At 40.6% G+C, this 11,375-nt stretch overlaps 1 long non-coding RNA gene across 2 annotated transcripts; it reads left to right on the forward strand.

Moving 5' to 3' along the window:
- Window positions 4,339-5,351, forward strand: LOC109228249. 2 transcript variants are annotated; one of them, XR_002068351.1, is made up of 3 exons: window positions 4,339-4,389; window positions 4,660-4,934; window positions 5,016-5,351. It is a non-coding gene; the product is annotated as an uncharacterized LOC109228249 (long non-coding RNA). The 2 variants fall into 2 exon arrangements; XR_002068350.1 differs by lacking the exon at window positions 4,339-4,389 and adding an exon at window positions 4,498-4,584.

Raw genomic sequence — 11,375 nt, forward strand, 5'->3', positions numbered from 1 at the left:
TACGGGAGTAAATCAGAATAACATCAATGAAGACAATCATGAAGGAATCCAGATAAGGCTTGAACACTGGTTCATCAAATCCATAAAGGATACTGGGGCATTAGTCAAGTCGAATGACATCACCAAGAACTCGTAGTGACCATACCGAGTCTGAAAAGCTTTCTTAGGGACATCCGATGCCCTAATCTTCACCTGATGGTAGCCCAACCATAAATAAATCTTGGAAAATACCTTGGCACCCTGAAGCTGGTCAAATAAGTCATCAATCCTCAGCAACATATACTTGTTCTTGTTAGTGACCTTGTTCAACATTGATAATCTATGCACATCCTCATCAATCCGTCCTTTTTCTTCACAAATAATACTAGTGCACCCAAAGGCGAGACACTAGTCTAATGAATCTCTTGTCATGCAAATTCTACGATTGTTCCTTTAATTCTTTCAACTCAACTGGGGCCGTATAGTATGGTGGAATAGAAATAGGATGAGTTCCTGGAACCAAGTCAATGCAAAAGTCGTTATCTCTGTCAGGTGGCATGCCCCGCAAGTATATAGGAAACACCTCTGGAAACTCTCTCACAACTGGAACTAAATCCATGAAAGGCACCTCGGCACTAGAATCGCGGATATAAGACAAATACGCCAAATACCCCTTCTTAACCATACCCCGAGCCTTCACATATGAAATGACCCTCTATTGGTGTGACCAGGAGTCCCTCTCCTCTCCAATCGAGGCAACCCCAGCATAGCTAACGTCACAGTCTTTTCGTGACAATCCAAGATAATATGATAGAGTGACAACCAATCCATGCCCAAAATCACATCAATATCCACCATATTAAGTAATAGGAGGTCATTCTTACTCTCATAACTCCCGATAGTGATCAAATGCAAAGATAGATCCGGTCAACCATAATAGAATCCTCAACGGACGTAGACGCATAAACACGAGTACTCAAAGAATCACGAGACGTATCCAAATATGAAGCAAAATATGATGACACAAATGAATAAGTAGAGCACGAACAAAATAAACTGATGCTTCTCTATAGCAAATTGGAAAAATACTTGTGATGACCGTATCAGAAGACTCCGCCCCAGGTGTAGCTGGAAATGCTTAGCAACGTGGTTGAGCCCCATGAATTTGACCTCCATCTCTCTAACAGCCTCTCACTGACTGGCCTCCATCTCTAGTTATCTGACCTCCACCTCTGGCTTCCTGGTCCCCGCCTTTACCTGCCCTAGAGGGTGGTCGAGCAATCGGTGTTGAAATCATGGCACGAGCACCCTGATGTGGCTTGCTGCTCCTCAATCTAGGACAATATCTCCTGATATGACCAGTGTCACCGCACTCAAGCAATCCTTCGGTTGGCATAATTGCTGAGTCTGAGATGGTTCCTGATGACCCAAATAACCATCGTAGTAACTCTGTAGCGGTGGTGTACTAATAGGACATGAAGGTGCACTAAATACTAGTTGCTCGGAACGAGACCCATACGCGCTGTGACCACCCGAAGGATCATGAGACATCTAAAGCACTGACTCAACGATCCTGATAGGATGGCCTCTACCAAATGAACCTCTGACTCCAAACGAGGCACCACTAAAATCGCGAAATGTCAAGGCCTTTTCTATGAAGTCGCCTCTCTGTCCAGACCATGAATTTTCTCGATCCACCTATCTATCTCCACAACCCTAGTAAAAGAAATATCATCCTCAGTCTCTTTGACCATCTGCAGCCTGATACCATAAGTAAGGCCATCTACAAATATTCTCACTATATCCCACTTAGTAGGGGTCAGGATAGCTCCGTGGCGTGATAGATCCACAAATCTGGTCTCGTACTGGGTAACAGTCATGTTACCCTATTATAGGCGCTTAAATTGTCCGCGTAGATCCTCTTTCTGAGTGAAAGGAATGAACTTCTCTAAGAACAGCTACGAGAATTGAGCCCAAGTGAGGGAAGGTGAACCTGCTGGCCTACCCCGAACATACTCCTTCCACCATCTCTTGGCAGAACCAGTCATCTAAAATACTGCAAAGTCCACTCCATTGGACTCCACTATGCCCATGTTGCGCAATACCTCATGGCAACGGTCCAAGAAATCATGTGGGTCCTCAATAGGTGTACCTCAAAAATGAATAGGAAATATCTTAGTGAACCTGTCAAACCACTTTAACCCCTCTCTCGACATAGAGGGTCCCTTCCGGACTATGTAGCAATGATAGGCTGAACTTCTCCAACTGCTGGAACTACCAGAGTCTGATATCCGTAAGCCACCTGCTCTGGAGTGTGAATAGCGGGAGTTTGAGCTCCTTCCCAGCCTGAGAAACGGCTGGTGCTACAAGAAATGCACCGGTCCGGGTCACGCTCTTCATGAGACCGACCAGATGGACTAGGGCATCTTAAAGTATGGGGTGGCAATGCATCCCTTTAGGAACTGAGCTAGTCCAATTGGTACGACTGGAGTAGGGATATCCTTCTCCTACTTGATTTGAGGCTCTGCAATAGGTGCTTCTGTGCAAGCTCTAAGATGAGCTCTGCCTTTGGCTCTGGTTCTGCCTCGGCCTCGTCCTCTACCCCTGGTAGTGGCTACAACCTGGGGCTCGGATCCTGACCGGCTGTAGATGTTGTGCATGTCCTTACCATCTATGAGAGAACAAGAATAGAATAATTCAAACCCAATAGTAGAATAAAGTCGCACGATAGTGAAAGAAAGAAGTGAAATTTCCTAAAGCCTTATAGCCTCTAGAAGATAAGTACAGACGTCTCTGTACCGATCTTCAAGACTGTGCTAAGCTTTCTCATGATTCGTGAGTCCTAGAGAACCTAGAGCTCTGATACCAACTTGTCACGATATGAAATTCCAACCACGGGGCTGTGATGGTTTCTAACATCTACTTGCTAGTCAAGAGAACATTAGCAAAATAATTAACCAGTTTTCAACTGAATATTAAGAATTAACGACTAATAAACTCTAAAATACATGAACTAAATACATGCGTAACGCAGTCTATACTAATCCCAAAAATTTGAAGTCACAAGTACATGAGCGTCTAGAATACTACAAACATGGTCTGAAATAAAATACAACGGTCTAAACTAGATAAATAGTAAAACAAAATAGAAGGGGACTTTAGGAACTGCAAACATTGTGCAGCTCTACCGCAAGTCTCCTGAAGAAGTCCGATCTGAGAAATCTCCCCTATGCACCGCTAGGACAGACACCTGGATCTACACAAGAAGTGCAGAAGTGTAGTATGAGTAAAACGGATACTATGTACTCTATAAGTGTTGAGCGTAACCTCAATAAAGTAGTGACGAGGCTATGACAAGACACTTAGTGAAAACCTATGCAGATAATTCATATAAAACAACAGAAATGTAGAGAAGCGAATAAATTCATAATAACGGTACCCAAATGTCAATTAATAGAGGATCCCAGAATAACAACAATTCATAACCTCATATCACAATTCAGAATTAGACCACTACAGCTACAATAAATACAACACATCATACTCCATTACAGCCCGCAACCCGATCTCAATATCATCATAATATATGTTGCGGCGTGCAACACGATCCTACTATCATATCAATATCTGTTGTGGTGTACAACCATTTCCCATTATCAGTTTATTTCAATACTTTTGTGGCGCGTAACCCACTCACAATATCAACTCATTAACATAAATAACTGAACACAAACAAATTCTGTAATCTCAATACAAAAGGAAATAAAGCGCATAGAACATTAAGGAACTACCAGTACAAACAAAGAATGGCTAATACCTCATATTCTCAAACCTCGACAACCCATTAATACAATAATAGCTAAAAGACTCACACGGTCGGGTATAACACAATACTGTGCACCAAGCAATATAATGACAATAAAGGTAAGTAAAGATACCAAACAATGAAGATATGCTATTAATACAAGTAAGAACATATAGTAGGTAAACAGATATTGAGCAAGAAATGAATAACTCGAAAGAGGTAACAACTAAATAACAGATAACAAATAAGGCATAGATAACAAGTAAGGACATGTAACAATCAAATCATGTAACAAAACATAATATGAAATAAATGATGACATAAAGGTAAATGGCCTAACCCGCATGTTTTGACCCATGAAAATGCATATACACTCTTCACCTCGCTTATACACCATACCCACACATAGTTCACCTAAAAATTAGACCAAACAAGTGTTAACAAACTGTAGAAAATTATGGATACATGGAAGGAAGAAAAAGTGGATTGGAAGATACAAATAAGCGGATTGCAAGATATGACTAAATACATAAATGAATAATTGTACGGAATAGGTTGTAGGAGCTTGTACCCATCATACTTATCGTCTCCGATCGGCATGATGGGTAAGTAATCCTTATACTTATTTCTAGTTTGTTAAGCATATATTTTATGTATGTTAATTTTAATGTAGGTTTTTGCCCTCATATACCAGTGACGCATATGGTTACAGAGTCTCTTAATCCACTATACGTTGATACTTGGGGTAGTTGAAAACAATTACATACTATTTCAGAAATGCAATATGGAAACGATTTAGGGTACATATAAAATTTATTTCTATATTATTTATCATATACCTAATTTTTGCTCTAATTTATTTAATCATTTTGCAGAAGAAGTGTGCATGAAAGCAATGTTATGACAATAAAATAAAAGATATTTTCGAGAAGATCAAAGCAAAAAATGAATTTCAGATTCCTTATATGAAGCTAAAAAAAAGAAGCCTAATTAGATATGAAAAGATGCATGGATAATCTTTTTAGAGAAGTGGGAGGCTCCTAAATTTAAGAGGAAGAGTGAACAAGCAAACACAATCTGAGCCTCTCAAAAGGTTAGCTCGTGACACATCTTAGGATCTATGAATTTTTCTCTACATCGACAAAGAATGGTAATTTTTACCTTTATTTTACTTGGTCTTATTTAAATGCAATTGAGATATTATCCAACTCTTATTTACCAAATTTTTCAGGAAATGTTAAAAGGAGGACCAATGTCTCATGTTGAGGTCTTTGTGGAGACAACAAGAAAAAGAAAAAGGACGATTCAAGAGAAGGATGGGTCAAGCCACATGGAGAGGAGACATATGGAAGATCATAACTTTAAGACTATTGTGTTTTCTTTAATATTAGTTTAAATTTTTATATATTATGCTTATTATTTTTATTTTAGGAAGGATATGATAGAAGTTTGGATGAATAGCGCCAGACACAACCTGCTTCTCAGGATGGTACAATAATTCAATTGACACCCGATGATATAATTTCAATATGAACAGATGATGATTTATCAAAGGTAGATTCTATGAGTTTGGATTATAACCTTCCTTGTGTCCTTCATTGCATTATTGTCGGATGCTTCTGCTTCGCAAAATCAGAAAGAATCGGAAGTAATGTGAAAATAGATTACGATACTGATGCAACGCAGTAAAATAGTGAAAAGTTTATGAAGAAGCACATGCCTCAATCTTCTAATGACGAAGATACTGAATCTGATGAGGAGTAGTTAGTTGTGGTTGTTTGTTATTGTTGAGATGTTTATACTTTAAAAGTTATGGGATATTTAAAATTTAGGGTATGTTTAGACTTTATGATATTTTTAGAATTTATTTTTTTGATTGTTTATTAGCTAGTTAAGACTTGATTTGGATGGTTTTGAGTTTTTCGACTTGATTAATGCTTTAGTTTGATTATTTAATGGGGTTTGAATGTTTATTTGTTGAATTAGTTATTCGAATTTAATTAGGTTTGACCAGTTGGATTGATGTTTGGTTGGGTTGTTAGGTTTTGGTTGTCATTTTGGTTATTAGGCAGGTCGTGTAGCTAATAAAACAGCAGAATTATGTCCAAAAGATACCCAGTTGTCGACTACTATAGTCAAAAGTGGGCATATTTTTCTCCAAAAATAATTTTCCGACTACATTAGTCGAAAATCTTAATGGATTTTTTAGAAGTTTTAATTTTCAAGAAAATAAATAAATAATTCTATTTATTTCAAAATATCTGTCTACGTTAATCGAAAACTTGAATAACTAATTATTTTTTTTATTTAAAACTTCTCACTACTCTAGTCGAAAACATTTATAAAAATAAATAACTATTTTATTCAAGTTTTTTACTACAAAAATTATGACTGTTTTCTGATCGTTTCATACATTATATTATTCGATTACTGCAATAAGACATTGTAACGATCCGGCCGGTCGTTTTGAGAAGTAACGCCCCGATCCCCTATTAATTGCTCCCCCCGAGTCTATTTCTGCTATTGTGAATTGCCGGCATTGTTACAACCTATATTCACGTACGTCAGTTCATGCCATAAGGTAGTCGACGTAAATTCATGAAGAAATTATCTTTAAGACGATAAGAAGTTAATCCTATTGGTCTTAAATGATACAAAGGTGTATAAGGGTGGTTAACAAGTATTAGAAGTTAAACAAATCGAGGATGTTGTCAGACGTATTTTTGGGTAAACCTAGAGGTGCTTAATGCAATCAAGAGGTCGTATTTAAAGGTATCTGAATCATATAATATCCGTATCATAAGTCTTGAAGTCAAACGAGTTATGAAACAAAGGTCGACAAAAGTTGTCGCAACTTAGGTTCATAATTTTACTTAAACATTAAGTCAAATGTTACTAAGCTTTTCACCCAATTTACAAGGAATTACGGGATGATCTACCCACCAAATTAAAGATCTATGAGTCTAGTTTCTAACTCATTAAATCGTTCATCGATACAACATCGGAGTAGAGAGATATAGGCATTTTTGCGAGACTGCACAAGCTGCTAGGTGACAAGTAGGTGTGTCACCTACTTGGTTAAATGATAGCCCAAAAATAGGAAATTTCGGGTCGGCCAAAGATCCCATTTAAAGGTTTATCTCCTACAATATAACCGTCATTATATATCACAAATAACCAGACCTAAACCCCTGCAAACTTCCTCCCAAAAATTATCCACAAACCCTAATCGATTTTCCCTCTCTTTCAAGTTCTAATTGGGGGTAAAACCTAGAGTTTGAAGAACCAAGGGAAGGGCTGAGTTATCCAAAAAAAAAGGTGAGTTTACTGCTCTCTTTCATACATTTTTTCTGCTGTGAATTCATGGTAATTCTTTCTATACATGTAAGAACTCACGGGACGGTGATTGGAATCCGTGTGTTCGAGTTATTCACTTGTGGCGGACTGTTTTGTGGACTGTTTTGTGTTGCTGTTGGGCTGCGTGTTTTACTACTGTTATTTGGAGTTTTGGAGGAGGAAGGGTGCGTAGAAACACCATATAGATGTAGGTTTGTGGGCTGGTAGTTCTTCATAACATTTCCGGGTCGTTTGACACGACTACGGTGGCCGTCGTATGTATGAAGTGATTAGGTTGTGCGTGGACTGTTTTGGGAGGCTCAATATGATTATATTTGATGTTGTTTGGGCTGTTTGGTAATTGTTTGGAATTGTGTGAAGTCATATATATAGGGGAGGTGCTGTCCGTTTTATCGTAAAATAGGTTGTGGTCGATACATAATAGTTATGACGCTTGAATGATAACTATAGTATCGTTTCTCTTATTGTAGACTAAGGAGTCGTGAAAATTGCATAGCTTGAGATTGGGGCATTATATACAAGGTATGTGAGGCTATCCCTTTCCTTCTTTTGCATGACTTCGATTGTACATAATGTAATGAACGAGCTTCCAACGATACGCTACTCTTAGAAGCTAGCAGTACTTGCATTGTTTCCCCTCTTATGGAACAATTGATATTGATGTTGCTTCTCTTATTCTTATGTTATCAATGTTATTGGTACTTCCTGATTCTTATAAGGTTCATGGTGAAGAGTTAGTCCTAATAACGTGTATAGAGGATACCGACCTTAAGTCACTCCGAAAGGTTTAGAACGTGAGTCCATGAGTCGAGCATGCATTATATATATATATCTATTTTACTCTACCGAGCCGCGCTATAGTCGGCCGGGTACGGCACCTATTGTGCAACCACTGATTAGTTGGGTTTTACCGAGCTCCACGTGGCCGGGTACGTTTTTACCGAGCCTATTACGGCCGGGTACGATATGATGATGATGATGCCCACAGAGGCGTATGTTTTAAAAGTTTATGTATATATACATATGTATCACGCATTTCATGTCAGTAGCCCTTAGAGGTACCCAGATGTTACAGGTTGTTTATTCTCTATCCCTGCTTACATTACTGTTCGTACTTATGGTTCCCTGCCTTACATACTCAGTACTTTATTCGTACTGACGTCCTTTTATTTGTGGACGCTGCATGTCGTGCTGCAGGTCCTGATAGACAGGCAGGCGCAGCTCCCCCACCATAGTAGGTTGTCCAGTTCAGCGGTGATTGGCGAGATCCCTTCTTCGGACTTGCCGTGGTCTTGGTATGCATTTTTGTTATAGACATTATGGGTATGTCGGGGCCCTGTTCCGGCAATGTTGCAGCACTTATGTTCCTTTAGAGGCTCATAGACAGGTGTCGACTCATGTATAGTTTGGTAGGCCTTGTCGGCTGGTTTTTGTTGTATAGTCTCTCATGGTAGTGTGGTAGCTCGTACCTTATATATAGTTTCTTGATTGTCTAGTCATCCCATGTTATGTATGTTCATGCCATCATATTTTATTGTTGGTTGTCCATGACCCATGTCTACCATTTATATTGATCTCGTCAGCCCTAAAAGATAATAAAGAAGGTTAGATAAAATGTATGTTGGTGCTCGGTAAGTATGGCCGGGTGCTAGTCATGGCCCTCCAGTTTGGGTCGTGACAAACTTGGTATCAGAGCAAGTCTGTCCTAGGGATTGTCTATGAGCCGTGTCTAGTAGAGTCTTGATTATGGATGTGTAGCGCGCCACATTTATAATCAGGAGGCTACATGACATCTAGGGTTGTTACCTTCTTCCTGAATCTAGATCGTGCGTAGAGTTGAGTCGTAAGTGTTCGTCTCTAATATTCACTTTGTTTTCTTTCAGCGATGCCTTCGACTAGGAAGCAAACAATTAGTAGACGGCTTTATGCAGCTGCGAGAGAGGGTACCAGTCAGGTGCCCCAAGCCAGAGCAGGCAAAAGTGAGGCTCAAAGTGAGATGCCGTCTCATACCTCATCTACTCCGTCTCCTTCAGAGGATATTAGGAGGCGCCCAGCACCACCAGTTCCGCTGTTTGGCACTATAGACCAGGATATGCGGAATGCGGTACAGTTGTTGACTAACTTGGTAGCTGCTCAGGCTCAAAGGCGGAATACCGGTGTTGTTAATAAACCGGTTTGTACGAGAGTTCGTGATTTTATTAATCTAGACCCTCCAGTGTTTACCGGATCAGGGAGGACCCGCAGACTTTTATTTATCAGGTTCATCGTACACTGTGGGTTATGCATGCTAGTGATACAGAGGTAGTAGAGTTGGCTTCTTATCGGCTACGGGATTTAGCGGTTTTCTGGTATGATAGTTGGGAGAGATCCAGGGGTCCGAACGCTCCTCCAGCTGTGTGGAAGGAATTTTCTGAGGCCTTTCTTCGTCACTACTTGCCAGTTGAGATACGACGAGCTAGAGCTGATAAGTTCTTGAACCTTAGACAAGGTAATATGAGTGTGCGAGAGTATAGTATGCAGTTTGATTCTTTAGCAAGGTATATTACCGCTGAACGCAGTCAATTCTGAACGAGGAATGAGGAATAAATACCTTAGCACCTGGAGTTTGGCATAGGAACGTGTCAAACAAGCCGATTACAAGCCTGTGTAGCAGTGTCAATTCTGCATCTTGCCGTGTGGTCAAACAACTCAAGTTGGAGTGCGATACTTGTTCTTTATAGTAAACTTATTCAACTGTCAATAGTCGATACACATCCGTAACGATTCCGTCTTTCTTCCGCACGAACAGGACTGGCGCACCCCAAGGTGAAGTCTAGGCCTAATGAAGCCCTTATCCAGCAAGTCCCTTCAACGCACCTTCATACTCTCGCAACTCTGCCGGGGCCATTCTGTATGGAGGGATAGAGATCGTGAGTGTCAGGCAACACATCAATGCTAAACTCAATTTCCCTTCGAGGAAGGCCTGGGAGTTCATCTGGGAAAACATCTGGAAATTCATTGACCACGCGGGGATTGATTGTTAGAGTAGGCGCGTCGCCTCCGAATCCCTAACTGCGAACGAGATGATAAATGTAACCTTTTGAGATCATCTTCCTTGCCTAAGATAGGAAATAAAACCTACCTTCGGCATAGCAGATGTTCCCTTCCATTTAATGATGGTTTCACCAGGAACTGAAACCTAACCATCTTCGTACGAGATAGTCAACATTTGCATAGCATTGAGGCCAACCAGTCCATACCCATTATCTCATCGAAAGTCAACCATTTCTAACTCAAATAAATTTGCCAAGGTTTGATGACTACAATCATCACTGTGCAACCTCTATATACCTCCTAGCAAATCATAGGAATCTCTTATCGGAGAGATACCGCAAGTGGTGTTACTTATAAATTCAGGTTCAACGCCAAACTTATTAGCCACAAAAGTGTAACATATGAAACGTGTATCCCGGAATCAATCAACGCATATATATATAAGAAAACACAGACAATATACCTGTAAACAACATCTGGAGATGACTCGAGATCCTGTCGACCTATTAGAGCATAGGTTCGATTTGTTAGCACCACTCGAAACTCTGCACTGCACCTCTACTCTCTACCTCGACCTGTCGACTGCTGAAAACCCTGTGCTGGAGGTCGAACTGATGAGAAGAAACCAGACACGGATCCAGTTGGTTGAGCCATACCACCACCTCCCTGTTAGGACAATCCCATATCATATGGCTAGGTTGGTCCGCAAGAATAGCTCGCATCAGAACCTCGATGGCACAGTCCAAAGTGGGGCCTTACCGCACTGATCACAACGTGGTGTTGGGGGTTCTCGTCTGATTAGTTATCTCTGTGATATTGCGAGCCTGATGCCTTCGAACTCTGACTCTGTGGACTCTTGAATAGGTAAATCGATCATATTGAGCCTTTTGGAATTGTGGGAGAGCTCTGAGGCTTATAGATGGCGCCCGAACTCCTCGAAGACTGGGGCCTGACATTGCCTCTGAAGTCATCAGGGATACCTTGCAAATCGTCGCCCTCTTATGCTGGGCCCCTATATCGCTCCCTATCTGCCCTTGTTGGCGCTTACGATCCTCTAGGTTTGGGCATAAGCCTGAATACAGGAAATATCCATGCCCTCCACCAAGGAGGCTGGCCGTGCACTCATTTATCAGATGTGGGTCCCAACCGGCACCGAACGAGATGCACCCCATTTGCTCATCTCTGCGCTACCAATGGGAGC

This window comes from Nicotiana attenuata, chromosome 6, assembly GCF_001879085.1.
Source record: "Nicotiana attenuata strain UT chromosome 6, NIATTr2, whole genome shotgun sequence".
NCBI classification, from domain to species: Eukaryota; Viridiplantae; Streptophyta; class Magnoliopsida; order Solanales; family Solanaceae; genus Nicotiana; species Nicotiana attenuata.